The following is a 22925-nucleotide window of genomic DNA, read 5'->3' as shown; positions in this document are numbered from 1 at the left end:
AAGTGGTCCAGCTTCATTCTTTTGCATGTAGCTGTCCAGTTTTCCCAACACCATTTATTGAAAAATCTTTTCCCCAGCATATACTCTTATCTCCCTTTGTTGTAGATTAATTGACCATATAAGCGTGGGTTTATTACTGGGCTTTTTTTTTTCCTGTTCCGTTGATCTGTGTGTCTATTTTTGTGCCACGACCATACTGTTTTGGTTACTACAGCCTGTAGTATGTCTTGACATCTAGGATTGTGATACCTTTAGCTTTGTTCTGCTTTCTCAAGATTGCTTTGGCTCTTTGGGGTCTTTTGTGATTCCCTACGAATTTTAGGATTATCTGTTCTAGTTCTGTGAAAAATGTCATAGGTATTTGATAGGGATTGCACTGAATCTGTACGTTGCTTTGGGTGTACAGCATGTTTTCATGGATTCTCCAAAAGATACCATTTTCCCTTTGTAATTCACAAGTAACCTTGCATTGGAGAAACCTGCGGGACACCACCAGACATCAAAGGTACCACCAGACAGCATGAATGTCCTAATACGATGCATTGAGAAGGAGGCATCACTTTTGTGATACTTTTACCAAAATGAATAACCCGAATTTAATCACAAGGAAAGAATAGACAGAACAAAATTAAGGGACATTTTAAAGTTCAGTGTCAAGGTCATGAAAGACAAAGAAACACTGAGGAACTGTTCCACACTGCTAGAAACTCAGGAGACCTGACAGCTAAATGCAATGGGAAATCCTAGATTGGATCCTGGGTCAGAAAAAGAACATTAGCGAGACATATGGTAAAATCTGAATAACTTTGTATATTAGATAACATCATTGTATCAATTTTAATTCTATGGTTTTAATCCTGGTACTCTCGTTACGTAAAATGTTAACATTTGAGGACTCTGGGTGAAAGTTTACAGCAAATCTTTATTCATTCATCATTCATTTATTCATTTATTTATGTTGCAACTTTTTTGTTAGTCTGAAATTACTTCAAAAGGAAAAGTTAAGATAAAACTAATTTTAATTTATGGTTGATTAAGAATAAAGTTATTTAATTCCAATTGTAGCTCACGTTTTCCAAACACGTTTGATTTGGGGGTTTATCTACCTTACAACTTCCTGCCTCCCCTCCTCTTAGGAACACATCCTGTAGGGAAACCAGGAGCTTGGCTGAGAAGTAAGAATGTACTCCCACTCCAGTCCGAAAGCTACCGGGAGGTCGGGTCTGGCTTCAGTCTGAAAACAATGGAGGTAGGGCCCAAATCCATTTGCCAACAAATCTCTGGGTCTGGGATTTGTTTGGATTCTGAAAGGTTCTATCAGTATGAACAGAGGTTTTAAATCCTCTGGGGTTAGGAGATAAGGTAAGACAAGCGAATCAGGCTAGATTTATTTCAGAATGGCTTCTCGAATTGTATTCTTCTGAACCAGACACCCTTGAGCTTAAATATTAACTTTGTAGAAAGTTCTTCAATCATACAAAGGTGTATATTCACTCCCATGTTTTTTGAAATATATGACCTCCTGGGTTGTACTTTCATTTGTCTGCTTTAGTACAGAAAACACACAGGAACCAGAAATATTTCCCTTTCCTATTACCATAAGGCAACATTTGGGAATCTGGGAATGCAATAAAATCAGCACCCAACTTTCAAACTTGGTTGTGGAGAATGCAATAGAGAGTAGTGGGGTCTGTGGTGAAAAAGAGCTCTAATGCTCTGAAGGGCCCAGCTGCGTTTCTGCTCCACCTGATTGTTACCATGTAAGAATTTGGGCCCTGGTATCATTAGCAAATCTGATTTTTATATATGGGCAGCTAATGTACATTATTTTAAAACTATATATGCCACCTTTGTGGGCTGAACAAACATATCTGAGAACCATCAGTTGGTCCCATCTGATTCAGGCAAAGGGAGAAGGCCCCCTTCTGCCTCTCTAGCCCTTTAGACCCCCAACTTGCTCTGGGAGGCCCTGTGGAGGCCTGGGGCATGCAGAGTTTAGGTAGAGAGGGTGACTCTAAGAGCAGAGGAGCTGGAGGGAACTCTAAGGAGAGTGGTGAGTGAAATGTGAAATAAATGGAATGGTGCTAAGGGCAGAGAGGGTTTTCTGAAGCCAAGGAACGTTAAGACTGGGAAAAGGTCACTGTCCCTTCCCTTCGGGAATATGTCTTCAGGAGCTGGACAGTGAGCGGGGTGGGATCCCTGCCAGGCCAGGGTGGGCCCAGGGGCAACCAGCATAGGGGGAGGGCAGCAAGGTCACCCTGGGGCGCAGAGACAGTTTCCTCAAGGAGCAGACATTTTAACTATGTGTAAGGGCCCTTCAAAGTTAACTAAGCAAAGAATAAGGGGATAGAGAAGGAAATTTCAGGAGCAGGGATGCAACTCTCCCCCCCTCCCCACCAGGAAGCGCTGGACCAGTGTGTTTGCTGAGAGAAGTGGCTGGAGGGAGTTGGAGCCCTCCTGGCCTTGCAGGGTAGAAAACAATGGGCCCTTCCTGCTCCTTCTCCATTTGGTCAATAAACGTCTATTACATTGCATGTGGCAAAGGGGAAGATATGGAGAAATCCCATCCATGGGCATTTATGCCTCTGGAGGTCATACCATACCTGCTCCTATGCGAGTCGTGGAGAAGTGCAGCAGTGGGTGTGTGTGTGTGTGTGTGTGTTTGTGCGCGCTTGTGTATGTATATATAATCTTCTTAGAGGGGTGAATAAAGTCAAGGTCAGATAATTGAGGCTCTTTTGGTCCACAGATTGTTTACATTTTCAGCAATTTCTTTTATAACCCAGTAGAAAATTAGATCGAGGACACTTACACTATTTTCGCAAAACCAAAAATCACTAAGAGGAGTGGGGGGTGGAGGCGTGGGTATCCATTAACTTTCCCCCCTAAGGCAGCCTAGTTGACCCCCATGCCAGATTGCAGAGTGGAAAATAACAGGTTTGTTGAAAGAAGGGCCAGCTTTGCTGCAACACATCTCGCAGGGGCCTGTTGATCACATTCAAACACGGAAACAGCCCAGATCACAAGCAGACGGAAACCCACCGATGGACTGTGTCTGAGGATGAGGCCAAGCCACGTGGATGTCGGTTTCAGAGAGGAGATCCGCAGAGTTGGGAGAAGCCGCCTTAGAAGTTCCAGAGAATGCTGGGAAAGGGAGGGCAGCTGCTGCTAAAAGTATCTTGCGCTTGTTAATAGCACCTTGTCAAGGTTCCATGGGCCAAAACCTCCAGGCTTTATTTGTAGGACTGAAAAAGCTCTAAGCCATCATAACAATTTGAAAACAGAGGTGAATGTGAAGGTCCCAATGCCCTTTATTCATTAGCATGAATGAAGTACCCACATGCAAATTCTTCTGCCCAAAGTGTTGCATGAGCAAAGACCTGCCCTTTCAAAGTTGACTACACCCAAAGAAGTGCCAGGAATCTTCCAAAGTGAAGGCACAATTGCACCCAAAAAATTAGACAGCAGAGATGAAAAGCAGAGCAATTATACCCATAATGTGTCTCACCAGAAGATTCTGAGAGGAACACATAAAGCAAGGAATTTAGGTTGGGGCACCTGGATGGCTCAGTGAGTTGAGCGTCCGGCTCTTGATTTCAGCTCGGGTCCTGATCTCAGGGTCATGAGATGGAGCCCTGCACGGGGCTCCGTGCTCGGTGGGGGGTGGCTTGAGATTCTCTCCCTTCCCCTCTGCCCCTCCTGCTACTCGGGCACACACACACTCTCTCAAATAAATGTTTTTAAAAAGCAAGGAATTTAGGGAGTGGATATTTGCTTACTATGTGGTTTTGCTTTAGAAAGAATTAATTGGAGGGTTTGCTTATTGATGATTAACTATTTGAGGAGAGATGATGGCGCTGAGAAATGTAAAGGGAGCTAGAGTCTTTCTCCAAAGAGTCCCAGAAGCACCAAAAAACACCAGATTTGTACAAAGAGATACATTCTTGAAGAGTCGCAGGCCAATAAAACGTAAAGTATATTGTAGGTTTGCTCTGGAAATTCTGTCACTTCTCTGTTTACAATACCAAATATCACCTTGTTTGGTTTTTTAATGCCTGCGATCAGATCTGCTTTGCGCAAAGGTTAGTAACTGTTCCTTCGGTGGAGGTATGTGCTTGCTTTGGGGGCTGGGGGAGAGGCTCTGAGCCTGGATAGTTCGGCCTCGTTTATACAGCTGAAGTCATAGTAGCATCCGATTTACTGCTGGGTGACAAACTGCACTCTGGTTCCTCCCCCTCCTTGGCCTGTGAATCTGTGACCAGAAAAGCCAGTTAGGTCTCCTGGGATGCTCAGAGGTGCGGGCCGCTGGAGCAGGAGCAAGTGGACCGCCTTCAGTACATCTGTGCTCTTCAGGGTGGGGAGTTCTGGTGCCTTGCCTGTAGAACCCTCAAAACATACCCTAAACGTGCCAGCGACGATGGAGTCCACCATGGACACGTAGCCTAGTGCTGGCAGAGGGGAAGCCCTCAACAAAATCTAAGGAGAGAATGGAGTAAAAAGAAGTGGTGGTCCTTTTGGGCGCCTGGGTGGCTCAGTCGGTTGGGCATCTGCTTCCAACTCAGGTCATGATCCCGAAGTCCCGGGATCGAATCCCACATCGAGCTTCTTGTTCAGCGGGGAGTCTGCTTCTCCCTCTGCCCCTCACCCCTCTCATGCTCTCTCTCTCACTCTCTCTCAAATAAATAAATAAAATCTTTAGAAAAGAAAAAAAGAAGTGCTCCTTTTCATGAAATCAGAGGAATATGGAACCTGTCAACAGGTCACCACAGATGACAGAGACAGAGCGTGGCACGGAGCCTGACACGCTGTTATGTTTAATATTGTCTCCATCTCTATAATGGAGCACACCCACCCCATCACATAAGGAGTTTACGTAGGTTTTTTAGACCTGCATTAGAAATTTCAGTCACTTTCCGTCTGTAGTGTTTTTCGTTATTTTGGCCACTCTTACATAACAGAGACTCAAGTTGTCTTCAAATGTCCCCTCTCCCCTCTTTCCTCTACTAACAGAGCTTCAGAGCGTTAGCTGGACACACAGCCACATGCCAAAGGACATTTCCCAGCCCCCTCATAGGTGGATGTGGCCAAGTGGCTAAACAAATAAAAATAATGGCTTACACTCACGTGTGACAGGAAACTATTCTAAGTGCTTTACACATATAGCCCATCTGATTTTCACAATCACATGGAGTGTTAGGGAACAGAGGCGCAAAGACTGTGTGACTTAGCAAGACCACATGGAAAGCAAGTGCTAGAGCTGGAACTGGAGCCCCAACAGTGGGGCTCCCAAGTTTGCATTCTAGCCCACATTTAGCCCAATGAAATGTGAGTGGAACTTCCAGGTCATGGCCTCAAAGGGGAGAGGCTTGCTCTCTATTGCCCACCCCCACCTTCCTGCTGGCTGGAAATCACCATCTTAAACTACAAGATGGAAGCCGCACGTCGAGGATGTCAGGACAGGATAGACGGCGACTGTGTGCCCAGCATCATAGAACTACCCCATCAACCTGGACTGCCCATGCTCAGGTTGTTACAGGAGAGAGAAAGACTATCTGATTTTAACCACAGTTATTTGGGGAGGGACAGGTAGTTAATATATCATAATTAATCTACCTTCGGTAAAGAGGTCACGGAGAGAAGGGAAACAGGTCTCTAAGCACCTGCTATATATCCTGTGTCTTCACACATTATCTCCTTCACTCCCCACAAAGTTCTGCAAATAGGCATTGTGAGCCAGTACCTGCAACGAGCAATCTGAGGCTCAGAGTGATTAAGTAACTTGCCAAGATCACAGAGCTGGTACGTAGATAGGCTGGGATTTCCACTAACCTTCTCCAAAGGCCTCTTTTTCACTCTTCTACAGCAATGCTCCGGGGAAAGGTGACTCATTCATAAGAGGCATTTCTACAACATCTATATCGTGATTCATAACCCTTTTATTACTTATTCCTCAAAGCAATCTGATCAGATCGGTACTCTTAGTTCCACTTTGTAGATGAGAAAACAGACAAGACAAGCAATTATACCCCCAAAGTCAACAGAGGGCGTAGGTTTAGTCAACACAGCCGTAGAAATTCAGGGCTGATGACTCCTCTCCAAATACAAGAGAACCCAGAGTCTTTATTCGTCACACTTGCCGAGTGTCTTCTCATGTTCATGAATCTTAATGGTGGAGGGAGGAAAGCCAATTGCTGACAACACAGATTTACTGTGTTTAACCTGAGTTTCAGAGGTTTTTCCTGAAAAGTTGACTATGTTCAAGGTCTGTTGGTCACATTAGACCTTCCAGATTGCAAGGATTGTTTGCTTCCTAACCTGGAAGCTGGTCCTCTTCTAGAGACAAAGGCAGTGGTCACTGAGGTTCTCACTTGCTCCCTCCACATATAGCCCCAAGATGGGAGACCTGGAGACCCCCGAGTCCAAAGTACTGTTGAACTCTTTCTTTTCCTGCAGGAGACCAACTTTCTCGGTTCCTGGTCTATTTGAGAGAAAATGTTCAAACTTCCCCCTTATATCTCCTGGGTTAACACAGGCAGCCAGACCAAGCTGGAATCTATATCTCCCACCCAAATTGCCAGGGAAGGGAATTAGCAAGGGCTTAAGCCCCTTGCTTACCCCCCTCATGCCATCAACAATGATAGGTGCACTGCGACCATGTGGATTTGGGGAGAGAAACATTCCCACAGGAGCAGTAGGGGCCAGATGACTTAGTAAAGTGATCCTCAACTCTAATTGCATGTTCGCATCACCTGGGGAAACTGAAACCACCAAAGTCCGAGCCCTACCCCTAGAGACTATGATTTAATTGGTCTAGATGGGACGGAATCCTGGCCTCGGTGTTTTGGGGAGGTCCCCCAGATGATTCTTTGTAGGCCATAGTAAGGTGTTTGCAATGTATTTAGCAGCAAAGAAGAACTCTTTCAGAAAGATTTTAAGCACGAAGTTGCGTGTTCTGATAGGCTGTCCCCTCTGCTCTATGGTTTGTCACTTCTTCCATTAAAGAAACATCTGAAGATGTCACTACTTGAAGAGTGGTTCCCATACTGGCAGCATTAGAATCTCTTGGGGACTTCTTCTAACGGCACAATCTCAGTCCCGCACCCGGCCTCAGATCTGTGAAACTAGAATCGGAATTTTAACGAGATCCAAGGGTGCCTCGTGTATACATTGGAATTTGAGAAGCGCTGCCCCAAGACCCTGGTTTTCAAGCAGAGTTGCGTCTTGGAGTCATCTGGGGCGTTTGTAAAACTACTGAGGCCAGGTCCCACCCTCAGGGGTTCTGATTTAATTGGTGTATAGTCTGGATATTGGGGTTTTTAAGAGCTCCCCCAATGACCGTAGTAGGCAGCAACATTTGAGAACCAGGGCTGTAACAGTCTTTCCTTCCCATACACCCCTCTCCTCAACCAAAAAATAAATAAATAAATAATTTAGGGAAGCCAACACTGCAAAGCCCACATGTTAGGTTGGTGAATCAATTGTGAGAAGTGGTTATCCTGTTTGTGCTATTTGACTTAGGCTTAAGGATGGTAAATAGCTCCAGGCAAAATACAGCCCCAAAGATTCAACTTAAATCTTTATGAGTATTGACTTGAAAACTGTATGCCTAATCCCCTAGCCCTTTCCTCTTTAGAGCTGCACCCCTAGGTGTCAGCCTGGAATTCTCTCCAAGCCACATTCTGAAGGCAGGGAAAAGGGAAGACATTTTGAGGCTCAGTTCTATGTCCACAGCACAGAATGTCATTTTTTTTCTTGGTCGGATGTCTCCGCGTGGAGAGATTTTCCATTTTGCCTAAGAGCTCAGCGTTCTGGGCTACTCAATTTGTGCTTTGCTCCTGGTCTGAGCAGCTAAACCAAAAAGCACTCCAGAGCCCATCAAGCAAGCTCATGTTTTTTTTTTGGCCAGATAGCATCAGTTTCGGCCAGAAAACTACTGTGGAACAATTGTCCTTTTATACAGGGTGACCTTTACTGGGAGAGGGGACCCCTTTGCTTTATTATCCTCAAAATTAGCCTCACAGGAAAGGGTCTGTGCTCTCCCCTGAATGGCCATCATCACCCAGTCCTGGGCTTTTCATTGTCACCTTTCAATCTTCTCAACTCCCTCCTTTTCCCCCTTGGGGAAGAATCATGTTTCCTAAAATGGGTTGAGGCAGATACTGAAACTCAAAACCAGAGAACTTAAATCTGTGGGAGGTAGGCAGCAATCAGTGACTCCAGCCATCAGAGGCTGGTGAAATATGGCGCAGCCAGAGATAGAAGACTGAATGAACCAGGAGCTTGGTCATCTCCCCAAATCTGGTTCAAATGAGCAGGCATTTGGAACTATGAAGATATGCCATGGTTCCTTAAATCTTCTTGAACCAGGTCTTTAAAGTTGAAGGATGAGTTCATGTATAACAGGATGGGTTTGGTGGACATTGAGGTTACCTCCCCAACATTTATCATATCCCCCATCATTATGGGATAGCCATAGTGGGAAAATGAGTTTGACCCCACTCATAGCCCCATGGCTGGACCCTGATTGGTTGAAGACAATTGGGAGAATCCTACCTCCTTTGCCATCCCAATTATTCTGAAGGGAAGTTGGACTGCGGGAGGTAGACTGAGCTGAAAAACAGAGATGGAGCCCTCAGGGATGGCTCTCAGGAATCAGAGTATACATACCCCGGCTCCTGTGCCCCTGGGCGGGAGAATTCTGAGTCATGTGTTGCACACCGTTTCTTGGAGCTTCCTCGAGGGACTAAGCTTCAGGTGTTCAGAGTCTGTAACTAATTTAACAATGCCCTCTTTATTGGCTGCCATCCCTTCCCCTTATCACGTCCCAATTCTCTTCTCATGTTCCCTTCAGATGCCAGAGTAGACTACTTATGCTCAATTCCTTCTCTCAGGTCTGCTTCTGGGGGAAATCTAAACTAAGACAGTTGTGTTCAAGTTGTATTTTTAGACCAAATGCGTAGCTTTCTCTTTGTGGATGCGTGTTGACCCTCTGCCTGGATGCCTTTTCTTCCTAGTCTCTGCCAGACAAACTCCTATTGATGCTTCAAGACCCTGCCCCAGGGCCTGCCCCACCTAACAGTTAGTCATGGCCTCCCTTCTGCCATCATTAGACCATGTACAATACTCTATTGTTGGAATGACCTTGTCAGAATTAGGCGTTCACCTGGCAGTCTTTTTTCTATAGTGAGTATCTTAAGGACATGTACCTCTATTCCCCTAGGGATTAGCACAGACCTTGGTCACAACTGGCACTCAGTAAATATTGGTTGAATCGGTATATGAATACTCTAACTAGTGATTCATGTCTAATTAGCACCTAACTGAGATAGGCATTCAGCTTTCAAGAAGTTAGAGGTTAGAGTTCCTGGTTATTTAAATTGTCTTTTTTTTTTTAATTTATTTTACAGAGAGAGAGACAGGCAGCTAGAGAGGGAACACAAGCAGGGGGAGTGGGAGAGGGAGAAGCAGGTTCCCAGTGGAAGAGCCTGACGTGGGGCTTGATCCAAGAACTCCGGGATCACGCTCTGAGCCGAAGGCAGACGCTTAACGACGGGGCCACCCAGGAGCCCCTAAATTGTCATTCTAAACAGAGGCTCTTAACCTACACATTCTGGGGACCTGGAAGCCCCCAGAAATTGTCTGCAGATCCATGTCTGGGCATTTATCTGAGGGGAAGATCTTTGCTGTCATCAGATTTTTCAAGAGAGTCTTTGACTGGATTCATTCAACAGCATTGGTAATAATCCTGTGCCAATTACATGCCAAGAACTGTGCCAGATGCTGTGGAGAAAACAGTGAACAAAACAGACAAAATCTCTACCCTCATAGAACTTACATACCAGGGAGGGAGAGAGAAAATAAATTGTGAATGGAGATCAGTGACATGTAGAAAAATAATGGAGGAAAGAGGAAAGGAAGTGTATGCTGTTCACCTAGGATGGCCAGGGAGGGCCTCTAGGGAATGGCAGCATCTACCCCAAAGATCTCAGTGGAGCCATGGCGCTCGTGCCCATGGAAGGATGTGGAGAGAGCCCCCTAGGCAGAGTGGACACCAAGAGACATCCCAGCAGAGAAAGGATGCTAATGTGGCTAGAAGAGGGAAACAGAAGGAATGAGGTCACAGTGGTGCTGGGGACAAATCCCCATCTTCTAGATCATAGTGAGGACCTTGGAATTTGTTCTGAGTGAGAGGAGGAAGCCACTGGATGGTTTCAAGCAGAGGAAGAGCACATTCAGATGTGAATTTTACAAGGGCCACTCGTGTGACTAGACTGTAGGGGGTAGAAAGGAGGAAGACCAGTGAGGAGGTGACCTCTGCAAGCCAGCAGAATGATAATGGCAGTTTAATCCTGGCGGTCGCAGTGGAGGAGGTGGGAAGCGGTTGGATTCTGGATGTATTTTCAAAATAGAGCCAACAGGGTTTGCTGTGGCTTGTCTGGGGTGTGAGAAAAAGAATTGACAGTGACTCCAAGGTTTCGGCCTGAGCATCAAGAAGATGGAACTGCCATTAACTGAGATGGGAAGTCAGTCTGTGGGAGGGCGGTGAAGGACAGTCCCATCCCAGCCCAAGAGTGGCATCCCATCTGCTCTCTCCAGCTGCTTCCTGTCCTACATGAAACCCAGGGAAGTATAAATAACAAACAAACCTTTTTCTAAGACCTTTCTGAGGCTGAAGCCATAGAAGCGACTACTGGAGTCTAGCCCTAGAACCGTGGGGAGAGGTATTTGTTTTCATCATTAGTAATCTTTGAACAAGCCTGGTCCAGACAAAAGCATGAGGGAGGCATCCCAGGGCTTCTTCAGCATTCCGCAGTTTTTTAAATCCAGGTTTGTTCTCACCCTCTAGAAGCAGTGTGTGACAGTAGAAGGAACAGGCATTGCTTGCTTAGAAAGATCTGGGTTACAGCCCCAGTTCTTAGCTGGGCAGTGCCAGAGGAGCTATTTACCATCTCCTCCCCTGGTTTCCTAATCTGGAAGCAATAGTGGTTGCCATATGGATTGCGTGAGATAAAGGCATGAGCTCCAGTGACTATTTCTGTGTAACAAACTACCCAACATTAAGTGACTGAAAGCAACCACTGTTTTTGTTTTGTTTTGTTTTGTTTTTCCCCCCAGATTCCACGGATGAGGAATTTGAGGAAGACTTGGCTGGGTGATTTCTTTGACCTTTGTTGTGTCAGTTGAGGTCGCTCAACTGGTGGATGGACTGGTCTGGAGCATCCAAGATGGCGTCACTCACCTCTGATGTCTTGGCCAGGGTTGAATTTGTGTTCCACTATGGTGATGGTTTTAAAACAGCTCCAAATTAATTGATACTCCTATTAGGAGGGGTCTGTGTCCCCTCATCTATGTCCCACCTTTGTATGTGTGTGGAAGTGATACTATGTGACTTGTACAGTTAAGTCATAAAGGCTATGCAGCTTCCACCTTTTTTGTGGAAATATTCACTTTTGAAGCCTGGAGCTACCGTGTAGGAAGTTTGACTATCTTGAGGCCCCCAGGTGTGAGGAAGCCCAAGCCCCACGAAGAGGCCATGTTTAGGCACTCTGGACTACTGTCCTAGGTAAGCCCAGCCTTGGAGACATCTCCACCGAGATGCCAGACATGTGAGTGAGAACTCTCAGATTATTCCAGCCCCCAGGCCCAAGTCTTCCCAGACATTATAGAGCAAAAACAAATCAGCTCTGTACTGTCCTGTCTGAATCCTTGATCCTTGGAACCCCTGACATGATAAAATGGTGGTGGTTTTACACCACTAGCTGTTGGGTTGGTTTGCTACATGGCAACAGATAACCAGAACAGCCACTATTAACTTTTTTACCTTGTGCATGCTACTTATGCTTTCAGGGGCCTCATCTGAAAAATGGGAATAATAATGGTGCTTCCTTTCTAATCGGGTTTTTGTAAGTATAGGTAAGAGACTTGCATCTGGCATGCAGCAAATACCCAAGAAATGTTTTCACTATAGTTCTCCTTGGCATGGTCAAGCATCCAGGCCTGTGACCATGCAAGTTTTGTTTTGTTTTGTTTGTTTCTTTGGAGGAATCTCCATACTGTTTTTTTTCTTTTTATTAGGTTAGTCACCATACATTACATCATTAGTTTTTGATGTAGTGTTCCATGATTCATTGTTTGTCTATAACACCCAGTGCTCCATGCAATACGTGCCCTCCTTAATACCCATCACTGGGCTAACCCATCCCCCACCCCCTCCCCTCTGACACCCTCAGTTTGTTTCCCGGAGTCCATAGTCTCTCATGGTTTGTCTCCCCCTCTGATTTCCCCCCCTTCTGTTTTCCCTTCCTTCTCTTAATGTCCTCCATGCTATGCCTTATTTTCCACATAGAAGTGAAAACATATGATAATTATCTTTTTCTGCTTGACTTATTTCACTTAGCATAATCCCCTCCCGTTCCATCCATGTAGATGCAAATGGTAGGTATTCTTCCTTTCTGATGGCTGAGTAATATTCCATTGTGTATATGGACCACATCTTTATCCATTAGTCTGTTGAAGGGCATCTTGGCTCCTTCCACAGTTTGGCTATTGTGGACATTGCTGCTATGAACATTGGGGTGCATGTGGCCCTTCTTTTCACTACGTCTGTATCTTTGGGGTAAATACCCAGTGGTGAAATTGCTGGATCATAGGGTAGCTCTGTTTTTAACTTTTTGAGGAACCTCCATACTGTTCTCCAGAGTGGCTGTACCAGCTTGCATTCCCACCAACAGTGTAGGAGGGTTCCCCTTTCTCCACATCCTTGCCAACATTTGTTGTTTCCTGACTTGTTAATTTTTGCCATTCTAACTGGTGTAAGGTGGTATCTCAATGTGGTTTTGATTTGTATTTCCCTGATGGCTAATGATGTTGAACATTTTTTCATGTGTCTGCTAGCCATTTGTGTGTCTACTTTGGAGAAGTGTCTGTTCATGTCTTCTGCCCATTTTTTGACTTGATTATTTGTTGTTTGGGTGTTGAGTTTGAATAGTTCTTTATAGAACTTGGATACCACCCCTTTATCTGTAATGTTGTTTGCAAATATCTTCTCCCATTCCATGGGTTGCCTCTTAGTTTTGTTGACTGTTTCTTTTGCTGTGCAGAAGCCTTTTATCTTGATGAAGTCCCAAAAGTTTGTTTTTGCTTTTGTTTTCCTTGCCTTTGGAGATGTGTCATGAAAGAAGTTGCTGTGGCCGATGTCGAAGGTTACTGCCTATGTTCTCCTCTAGGATTTTGATGGATTCCTGTCTCACATTATGGTCTTATATCCATTTAGAGTTTATCTTTGTGTCCATACTGTTTTTCATAATGGTTGTACCAATGTTTATATTCCCACCAACAGTATATAAAGGTTTCCTTTCTCTACATCTTCACCAATACTTATTGTCTCTTGTCTTTTTGATAAAAGTCATCCTAACAGGTGTGAAGTGGTATCTCATTGTGGTTTTGATTTGCATTTCCCTGATGGTGAGTGATGTTGAGCACCTTTTCATGCACCTGTTGGCCATCCATAAAATGTCTGTTTGGGCCTATTTATTTATTTATTTATTTATTTATTTGACAGAGAGACAGCCAGCGAGAGAGGGAACACAAGCAGGGGGAGTGGGAGAGGAAGAAGCAGGCTCCCAGCGGAGGAGCCTGATGTGGGACTCGATCCCGGAACGCCGGGATCACGCCCTGAGCCGAAGGCAGACGCTTAACGACTGCGCTACCCAGGCGCCTCTGGGCCTGTTTTTTTTTTAATGTTTTTTTTATTATATTATGTTAGTCACCATACAGTACATCCCTGGTTTCTGATGTAGTTTGATGATTCATTAGTTGCGTATAACACCTAGTGCACCATGCAATACGTGCCCTCCTTACTACCCATCACCAGCCTATCCCATTCCCCCACCCCCCTCCCCTGTGAAGCCCTCAGTTTTTTAAGATTTTATTTATTTGACAGAGAGAGAGAGACAGCCAGAGAGAGAGGCAACACAAGCAGAGGGAGTGGGAGAGGAAGAAGCAGGCTCCCAGCGTGGAGCCCGATGTGGGGCTCGATCCCAGGACCCTGGGATCATGCCCTGAGCCGAAGGCAGATGCCTAACGACTGAGCCACCCAGGCGCCCCTGGGCCCATTTTTTAACTGGATTATTTGTTTGTTTTGATCTTGAGTTGTATGAGTTCTTTATATATTTTAAATATTAACCCCTTATCAGGTAGAGGTTTGCAAATATTTATGGACAGGCTCTTTGTAAGGGGTCAGTCAGGGAAGGGTCTACAAAGCTCCTTTCTAAAAACTGACTTCTTACTAACTCCTACTTCAAAATGTTAACTTCTTATATCAATGATACTAACTTAATAAAGCAGACAGATTATTCCTTTAATAATAATTATTTCACTAATAATGAACTTTCGTATGCAGTGTTACTTGCAGAATTGTCTAATAACCAATAGTGTTGTCTTCCGGCTGGAGTCTCTTAAACAGTTTCAGTTCTAAGACTCACCCTTCTCCCAAAGACCCAGTGCGTCCCCTGCCACAGGTGGTACGCATTTAGGCTCTAGGAGGCAGGTGCTTGTGGCAGCTGTGCACCGGCTCCCCGCCTCTCCCCTCTCCCCACCCAAGGCCCAGCTGGCTCCCTTGAGCTGCCAGCAGGAGGAACAGTCTTCCAAATTCCCTTTCTCCCCACTTCAGGGCCCCTGCTGGAAACTGACCGCACACTCAGATTGGGTACTTGGTGAAGAGTTTAGCAAAGGTACTCTTTAGGAAGTTGTGAGAAGAATGGGAAACCCCGTGGGAGGGTACGGTTGCCTAGGGTGAGGACCAGGTGGTGATGTGACTGCTCCTGGGCCTGGGGGAGGGAGGACAGGAGAGGCTGAGTGATGATGGTGGGGGGTGGGGGTGCTGTCCTAGGAAAGCTGAAGCAGCCAGCCCGTGCCTACCTTGACCTTGCAGGGAAGGCTCTGGAAGAATGAACACCCTGACCTCATTTCCTCCTTCTCTCCTTCCTCCAGCCACGTGCTGAGGCTCCCTGTTGTCTACCCAAGTCAGCCTGGTGCCAGAGGATGGGAAAGGGTCGAGGGGAGATCCAGAGGGCAACCAGAATCATCCCCCTCAGTGTTGTTGTCCCGATTTACTTTTCAGTGGGAAACCGGTAAAGGCTCAAAAAAGATTAAATAACTTTCCCAAAATACAAGGAAATGGATGACTCTCCCTGGAAGGATGGCCCAGTCATTCCTCTTTATAAATATGTCTTGAATCCAAGTTCCTTGATATTATCAGAGCCAGATTTTTATTTGCTGGTGGTGGTGGAGGGAGTGGGACATGACCTAAATATATTCCAATCTTATTTTAAAATCGATTTATGTCAAGTGGCCTCACTGGGAAAGTGTTTCTCTCACCAGGCTGGGCCCCCAGGCTGGGGTAAGAGTAGAGGGGTGGGGGTGAGAGGCAGCAGTGGTGATGTAATTGCCACAGAACCCCAGAAATGGAAAGGCACCCAACACTTTCCCCCTTTTTCCAAGTAGGTTTCCGGTGTGACTTCAACTCAATTCTTACTCTCCTCTCATGTTTCAGCAAAGACTGGATTCTAATAAGGACTGAGCTGAGACACATTTGTCGCCTTTGCTGGTAGGTAGTCAATATTTGTGGTATCCAAGGTGCGTATATCTTAGGCAAATGCAAGAGGCTTGGACTGAATTGAGACATGAGCAAAAGCTGGCCTATTTTCAATATTGCTGGTCACTGGAGCTCCCTGTGTCTTATCTGGGAGGCAGGAGTATAGCCAGAAGCACAGATTCTGAAGCCCGAATTTGTGGCTTTGAATCTCAGCTCTGCCGTTTCTAGCTGTGTGACCATTGGCAACTGACTTAACTTCTCTGTGCCTTGGATTCCTCGTCTGGAAACCAAGGATCTTAATAAAAGCACTTGCCTTTTAGTGCTCTTGTCAGAATTATATTCACACTGTAAAGCGCTGAGAACAGCCACCACCTGCCACCAACTAACAATAACCATGGGCAGTTATGGTCTCACAGTGTCACGGCACGTATCAGACAGGTTCATACATGTAGAATGCTCAGCATAGTTCCTGCACATAGCAGTGTTAGATGGCACGTTCGCCCTTCGTTCATTTGTGCAACAAGTACTTAGCGGCCACTGTGTGCGGTCTGGGCATGCGGGGTGGGGAGCAGAGGTGAAGACAGTAGACTAATACCCCTGCCCTGGTGGGGCTTACGTCCTAGGCTGTTAGTAGCACCAGCAGAGCTAGGCTTACAGTAAAGGTGATACGCTCTAAGCTCCTCCATTGCTCAGATCCTTCCAAAAGCTCTCTGAGGGCCCCTACCAATGTCTTTACATTTCTTGCCTAATTTTGTATTTATAATTGTATATTGTCTTTCTTAAGGATGGCCCTCGAGATTGCAAAAGTTTCTGACGCCGCAAGACCTGGGCTTGCCTTCTTAAAGTTTATTATCAGTGGCAATAATTATTATTATTTGGGTGATAATCATCATGGTTATTTGTTGGGAAGTGAGGCCACGCTGTAGATGACTTCTGAGTTTTTATATTATTGCCCTGAATCTTTATGCTATTAAGTGTCCCACAGAAGGCCAGCCCTGCTGGACTCACAGGTGGGGGGGTGGGAAGAGCCTTGTGCATCCAGATAGAGGTTATGGCCTCTCCTCCTTCATCACCTCCCCCTGTCCTCTTTGGCACATTGTACCATCTAGTTCAGCCCGAATGCTCATCTGAAAAGAAAATTGCTCCCATCAGCTGCTCCCAATGACATGTTGTCTCAAGGCTGTGGACTGGGCCAGGAAGGTGGGAGGGAGGCTTAGAGCCCACGGAGCCCCAAACTCTCAGATGCAAGAGCAAGCTCGGTGGGTGAGTGCCCGAAGCTAGGACACGAACTCAGTACTCTTCCCTACAGCAGCCTGGGTCCCCCCCCCAGGTCAGGAACAGCCCACATTTGTCAAAATATCAGGTGATGTGTATGCAGGTGTTTTTTCACAATGGACCTACTGCTCGGGTATCTGCAACACACATGCAAATGTCATTTCCAGCCGGCCTGATGGAGTGGCGTGTTTGGATGGCAAACAAGACTTTGTTCGCTCAGAACGCCTCTGTATACAGAGTATCCGTGGCCACCTTTCCCCATGCAGCTGATTTGGGGAAGCAAACGTATCTGTTGATAGGCGCAGCCATGAAAGACATACACAGAAAAGTTACTTTACAGGGTTCCAGCTAAGTCCCTCTAGAAAACCTTTGGCTTTTTGGACTGGAAATATCTCAGCACGTAGGTTTTAAAGAGTTTGACATTTTAACCATAGCAAGGTGTGGTTTCATATCCGTGTCTTGTACTGTTTACTGCCATTCTGAAAAAAAAGTGTAACATAGAATTGCCCCTCACATAGATCTTTGGGGGGAATTACATGCAAAATTAATTTACTCCTTAAACCAGAGAAGCATATATAATTGTCTGCCGTGGCTAGGGTTGCAGTTTTAAAGGGTGCTGGGAATAGCACTAGGTGAGAAAGAGATTTGGATGGGAGCTTTCAAATAATTACTCCATTAGAGTTGGTTTATTAACTTTTGATATGAAATGAATAGATCTATGACATCCTTGTTCCAGGAATAAATTATCTTTAACCTTCTCGATATATCCAAATGCCCAAACAACTTTCAAAAATTACGCTGGGCAACCTTGCTTTTAAAAATGCCTTCTCTACGATAGTCTTTTGAATGAAGATCCTTTACAAGTTAAATAACTTAGCTGCACATGATTTTTCAGAGTGTAGCTTTAACGCACTGGGGGATTCAAAATGGGTGGTGATTTTTATCCCAATTCTGTTTTTCCAGCTCGTTCCTTCCTTTTTTTTTTTTTTTTTTTAAATAACGCGTTGTATAAACTTCCTGTAGGACCGGGAACCATCTGAGTCTACATGTCTTGCATAGATACCATACTATTCTTGTCCCCTCTGACTTTCAATGCTGTCTTTAAGGATATATTACCTGGTCACCCCAATTATTCTGCAGGTCACACTGGGTTCTGGTGTTTCCCTACGGAGGAGACACCTGTGCCTTTCTTTCTATCCTTGTGTCCTCAGTGCCTACAATGGGATCTGACATGTGGTAGGTACTCAGGAAATGTTTACTGAAGAATTGAGAACCAGTCACTAAAGGACTGATACTTCTTTTTTTTTATTTTTTAATAATAATTTTTTATTATATTAGTCACCATACAGTACATCCCTAGTTTTTGATGTAAAGTTCCATGATTCATTACTTGCGTATAACACCCAGTGCACCATGCAATACGTGCCCTCCTTAATACCCACCACCAGTCTATCCCATTCCCCCCCTCCCCTCTGAAGCCCTCAGTTTGTTTCCCAGAGTCCATAGTCTCTCATGGTTCATTCCCCCTTCTGTTTACCCCCCCTTTCTTCTCCTACTGATTTTCCTACTTCTTATGTTCCATAAATGAGTGAAACCATATGATAATTGTCTTTCTCTGCTTATCTTATTTCGCTTAGCATTATCTCCTCCAGTCCCGTCCATGTTGCTGCAAATGTTGGGTAATCGTTCTTTCTGATGGCTGAGTAGTATTCCATTGTATATATGGACCACATCTTCTTTATCCATTCGTTTGTTGAAGGGCATCTCGGCTCCTTCCACGTATAGCTATTGTGGACAATGCTGCTATGAACATTGGGGTGCATATGGCCCTTCTCTTCACTATATCTGTATCTTTGGGGTAAATACCCAGTAGTGCAATGGCTGGATCATAGGGTAGCTCAATTTTTAACTTTTTAAGGGACCTCCACACTGTTTTCCAAAGTGGCTGTACCAACTTGCATTCCCACCAACAGTGCAAGAGGGATCCCCTTTCTCCACATCCTCTCCAACATTTGTCGTTTCCTGACTTGTCGATTTTTGCCATTCTAACTGCCATAAGGTTGTATCTCAATGGGGTTTTGATTTGAATTTCCCTGATGACTAATGATTTTGAACATTTTTTCATGTGTCTGTTAGCCATTTGTATTCTTATCGAGATACATTGATGAAGCCCAGGCTTAGTGATTTCATTCTATTAACTGAATTATGCTTGAGCCTATCAGCTAATCAGCAATTGGCCATTATTAGGGTGGGGAAGAGAAAGTCAATGGTAGTGTTATACTAACCTCCTAGGCAGGGGGAAACGAAGAAGGAGCTAAATATGATCAAAGGCCAGGGAGTGTTCCAAATACAGCAGTGGTTCCAGAATCTTTTTATTTAGCAGGGTTAGCCACTGCAAGACCAGCTGGAAAATGCAATCTAGCTTGCAGTCAAAAATTATTAAGATCTTTCAGTATTTACAGGGATACCATGTGCTGGAAAGATAAAATTATGTATGGTGCACTTGCCTGTGGCTGCAGAATGATACATTTTGATCCTGAAAATATAAAAATGTTACTTTATGAAATTATAATGACTGTCTAATCCTTCATGAAGAGATCTAGAATACCTGGAGAAATGTATGCTAAGATTCAGTTTTAATTTAGTAGTTTACTTTTATTTAGCAGAGTGGTAGAAATAGTAGTTTTGATGTTTTAAAATGTATTCCCTTGCTGAAATTATTCCCAAAACATAGCTCTCAGAACCACTGAAAATGGCTTAAGATTTCCTTCTGATAATGAAGAATATTCAGGAACATTTTCATTGGGTGCTTTGAGTCTTTTTTTTTTTTTATTCGACAGAGATAGAGACAGGCAGCGAGAGAGGGAACACAAGCAGGGGGAGTGGGAGAGGAAGAAGCAGGCTCATAGTGGAGGAGCCTGATGTGGGGCTCGATCCCACAACGCCGGGATCATGCCCTGAGCCGAAGGCAGACGCCTAACCGCTGTGCCACCCAGGCGCCCCTGGGTGCTTTGAGTCTTGTCGCTGTTTAAGGAAATGTCCACTGCGAGCTCTCTGTGCCCCCAAATTACAATAGCAATAAAACTTCATGTATAACATTCCGTCAGTAAAGAAATGCAAGAAATGAAAATTATTGCTTCCCCAGGCCACCCTTCAGAAGTAACCATCACTTTCATTTTCAATTTAAGCAGGATTTTTAAAAATAAATCCTTAAGGGGCTCAGTTGGTTAAGCCTCCATCTCTTGGTTTTGGCTCAGTTCATGATCTTAGGGTTGTAGGATCGAGCCCTGCATTGGGCTCCGTGCTGAGCATGGAGCCTGCTTAAGATTCTCTCCCTCTTCCCTCTCCCTCTGTCCTGCCTTGTTTGCACTTGTGCTCTCTCTCTCAAAAAAAAAAAAAAAAAAAAAAGAAAGAAAGAAAGAAAGAAAGAAAAGAAAAGAAAAGAAAAAGAAAAAAATCTTTAAAATTATGAATAGATATGCTAACATCAATGCAAGGGTACTTTTTCCCCAAAGGGCAATATCTCTTTACTTTTTAATGGTGTGCAAATCACCTGCCAGTCACAATGCTAGGATCTATTGATCCAAAAGATCATTTAACTTTTTAAAAAACTTTTTATTTTGAGATGATGATAGTCTTGTTATGGACTGAATATCTGTGCTCCTCCCCCCAAATTCGTAAGCTGCAGCCCAAATCCCCAGGGTGGTGGTATTTGGAGACGAGCGAGGTCATAAGAAGAGAACCCGCGTGAGTAAGATTAGTGCTCTTGCGAGACGAGGTCAGCCAGCTGGCTTGCTGTCTTTCCAGCATGTGAGGATACAGCCCAGAGGAAGGCTGTCACTGGAACCCAACCATACCAGCACCCTGATCTCAGACTTCTGGGCTCCAGAACTGAGAAATAATTTCTCTTGTTTAAAAGCCAGCCAGTCTATGGCACTTAGTTATAGCAGCTCAAACGGATGAAGAAAAGTCTCAAAGGAAGTCACAAAATCAGTAGAGAGGTTCCGGGGGCCCTTCACCCAGCTTCCCCTAATGGTTACATCCGATAACCACGGTGTACTAGCTGAGTCAGGAACCTGACAAGATCATTTCTTTTTGAAACATCCAAGTATTTTGGGAAAGTCCTGCTATTTATACGACAAGAGGCTCCTAGGATTCTTTATGCCCAAATAAAATTATTCTACGAAGTATCTATATCGTAGAAGGACCTATTAACAAATTTTATTATTACGTGTAATCCGACGTCAAGTCACAGGCCAGACAGATGTCAACACAGAATATTTAATGGGCTTTGGTGGACTCGGTGTTCGTTTAAATTCTGTGCCACCCTAGTTTCAAGACGCTGAATTGAAAGTAACAAATGACATCAGTGGGTCAAGCACATGTCTACTTAGCGGTAACGATTTTGGAAATAAGTTTTTCTTTAAAGTACGCCAGTGTTTTAGTTGCATCATAAAACCCTGCCTGTAAGACTGCACTTAACATTCGTTTCTCAAAAGCTCTGGGTTTTAATTTATTTGGGAAACACCTACATTTCGTGCGTCATTTCCTTCACTCCTGAGATTGCATTTAGTGACATCCAGGAAAACAAATGGTAATGTGGGTATTTGCACAACGCAGTTTTGAAGTTATTTCCAAGTTTGAGGCTTGGAAAACATGACAGTGTATTTTTATAGGCCAGAACTACTGAACAGAGGGAAATAGCAGGTCAAAGGAATCTTTAAAATTAAAAAAAAAATCTATTTATTCAATAAATACTTATTAAAGATCCCCTGGTAGGCAGGCACAGGCCTGAGCACTGGGGACATAATGCCGGATTAGACTTTTTTTTCCCCCCACATTTTGACATCTCAGATATAGAAAGGTAACTAATGGCTAATGGTGCCTAATGGATTAGACATTTTTTTCACATTTTGACATCTCAGAAATAGAGAGGTAGGCTTAAAATCACTGTTGGCCATATGGCAGTTGTGATGTGCTTGTCACTGCCTACACATTCGTGAATTTAGCCCTAATTCCTGGGTGTAAAACGGGTTAAGGGCCACCTTTCAGTGGCTTGGTCAAAAATTCATTTCGGAGGCATCTGAAGAAGGAATACGAGTCCTAGCTATTGTCTGAAAAATCTTCCATTGACCCTTCCAGTAAGATCGAGAAAGCACCAATATCAAAACTTGCAAAATGGGGTCAGGGCATTGGGGAAAAAATCCTGGAGACCATAGTGGAGTACTGTCTTAGGAGATCCTGTATATATGACAACCATGATGTCTTAGAGGACAATATCAGGTGTAAATACCATTTACATAAAGACTCTGGGCTGAAAAGTGACTCAGAAGAATAAGACTATAAATGTGAATTTTATTACAACTATATTAATATGCACACATTATACATGTGTGTAATATATATCGTATAACACATTATATATAAAAATATATGTTATATATGTATGAACAGATATGTTTTCCTTCTGCATATATGTAAGAGAGATAAATTACAAAAATCTATGTCTATATAAGTTTATAAAAAGCCAAAAGTACAATCTGATAGGGAAAGGAATTTTTTCAACAAATGGTGCCGGAACAATGGATATCTATAAGAAAAGAAAAAAAAAATCCCAACTCCTACTTCACGCCATGCACAAAAATTAATTTGAAACCTTAAGATGTGGATATATAGGTATACAATTGTTGTGTGTGTGTGTGTAACTGAAAATTTTCAAAATAAAATGATGGAAAAAATAAAAATTAAATAAATGTAAAAGCCTATCAATAAATATAAAATAAAAATTCTAAATGATGAGTTATTATCTCCTAGTTTAGTTGACAGAGTTGTTTTTTCTTTCTTTTTTTTTTAAAGAAAGATTTTTATTTTTTTAAATTATTTCTACACCCCACACAGGGCTCAAACTCACAACCCCAAGATCAAGAGTGGCATGCAAAATTTTTTTAAAAATGAAACCATTGGTTCTAATGAATGAATGAATGAGCCCATAAAGAAACTGGGGCCCACAAAAGATTAATTATCCAGGATTATCCAACTACTAAGGGCTTAGTCT

General features: G+C 44.0%; 1 long non-coding RNA gene across 2 annotated transcripts in view; it reads left to right on the top strand.

Moving 5' to 3' along the window:
• LOC125282053 (uncharacterized) overlaps positions 1–22614 on the top strand; it is a 28376-nt gene extending 5762 nt beyond the window's left edge. For both annotated transcript variants that reach the window (XR_008960650.1, XR_008960651.1), the window contains exon 2: positions 1137–22614. This is a non-coding gene — a long non-coding RNA (uncharacterized LOC125282053). The remainder of the gene's footprint in view (positions 1–1136) is intronic.
• The last annotated feature ends 311 nt before the right edge of the window (positions 22615–22925 follow it).

This window comes from Ursus arctos, unplaced genomic scaffold, assembly GCF_023065955.2.
Source record: "Ursus arctos isolate Adak ecotype North America unplaced genomic scaffold, UrsArc2.0 scaffold_20, whole genome shotgun sequence".
NCBI lineage: Eukaryota > Metazoa > Chordata > Mammalia > Carnivora > Ursidae > Ursus > Ursus arctos.
Note: the sequence above shows the minus strand (reverse complement) of the source record. Positions and strands in the feature narration are given on the sequence as shown.